Raw genomic sequence first — 1,429 nt, 5'->3', positions numbered from 1 at the left:
TGCCACCCCCATACCCCTGCTCACATTCCACCGGTTAGGATTCTTACTGTGTTATTCATTACAGCTCCCCCTCTTTAAGAAAGGTAATTTGCCTTTACGTGAGTTTCTTCCCCTAACTGTCGTTCGCTGTGTGGACTTGCAGTGACTGCTGGCCGGCGAGAGAAGCGGCACCTGTTCCCTCTGAGGCAGCTTCCAAAAAAGCACGGCCTGCCTGCGGGGCGGTCCATCTGAGTGACGTAAGCCGTGGGCCGGACTCGCCGCCGATTTGTCGGTGTCTCGGCCGCAGCTGGCGCCATGAAGACAGCGGCCTGTTTATGCAGGCGGAGCCGAGAGGCAGCTGCGCGAGCCGGCAAGATGAAATATCGGCTGGCAGCGGGGGCTAGCGGCGCGTCTTGTGCAGCAGCTACTGGGGGCGGGCGCTCGCACCCGGGCTCGATCCGTTTTACCCGTCAGACAGCTAATGTAGTAGCACGCTGGAAAAGCTGCGAAGAGAAAGCCAACATTCCTCGCACAGTACACAGTTACCGTGAACTCACTAGTTTATGATTTACAGCTACTACACTATCTCCACAGAATTTTTTGTCAGATGTGGGTGTCATTTCATGCACCTACACACCATTGGCAGGTATGTGAATGATTAAGACTTGCAATTTTCTGTGACTTGTTTGTCAGCCACAAGAGTGCATTAGTGATGTTGGGGTTCAGTGTTGTTACCAGACCTCGTGGGTGTAGAAGTGGTGAGAACAGCGTCAGGTGTTGAGTGATGACTGCGTTGGACACACACATTTTACTCGTGTAAGAAAGGATTATCAGCAGTTGAGAATGAAAGGGACCTCTCTGTTGGTCTCCATTTAGCCGGATCCTCGAATCGGGCAGTATCTGTATTTGTGGAGCATTCTTATGTGACGGTAGGCAACGGCCTTGCCGCAGTGGATACACCGGTTCCCGTGAGATCACCGAAGTTAAGCACTGTCGGGTGTGGCCGGCACTTGGATGGGTGACCATCCAGGCCACCATGCGCTGTGGCCATTTTTCGGGGTGCACTCAGCCTCGTGCTGCCAGTTGAGGAGCTACTCGACCGAATAGTAGCGGCTCCGGTCAGAGAAAACCATCGTAACGACCGGGAGAGCGGTGTGCTGACCACACGCCCCTCCTATCCGCATCCTCAACTGAGGGTGACATGGCTGTCGGATGGTCCCGATGGGCCACTTGTGGCCTGGAGACGGAGTGTGCTGCCTTATGTGACGGTGGTCCGGTGCTGGATTACATGGGAACATGAAGGCAGGCATACCCATCGTCAGTGTTCCAGTCGACCACGTCTGACCACCACAAGGAAGGATCGCTGTATTGTGCACGTTGAAGAATCTTCACTTCTGCACCTGTTTTCCAAGAACAAGTTATGAACTCAGAAACTACCTGTATCATCCCG

General features: G+C 54.0%; 1 pseudogene; it reads left to right on the top strand.

Moving 5' to 3' along the window:
- The first annotated feature begins 911 nt into the window (after positions 1-911).
- Positions 912-1,029, top strand: LOC126237783 (5S ribosomal RNA; annotated as a pseudogene).
- The last annotated feature ends 400 nt before the right edge of the window (positions 1,030-1,429 follow it).

Source organism: Schistocerca nitens, chromosome 2 (genome assembly GCF_023898315.1).
Source record: "Schistocerca nitens isolate TAMUIC-IGC-003100 chromosome 2, iqSchNite1.1, whole genome shotgun sequence".
NCBI lineage: Eukaryota > Metazoa > Arthropoda > Insecta > Orthoptera > Acrididae > Schistocerca > Schistocerca nitens.
Note: the sequence above shows the minus strand (reverse complement) of the source record. Positions and strands in the feature narration are given on the sequence as shown.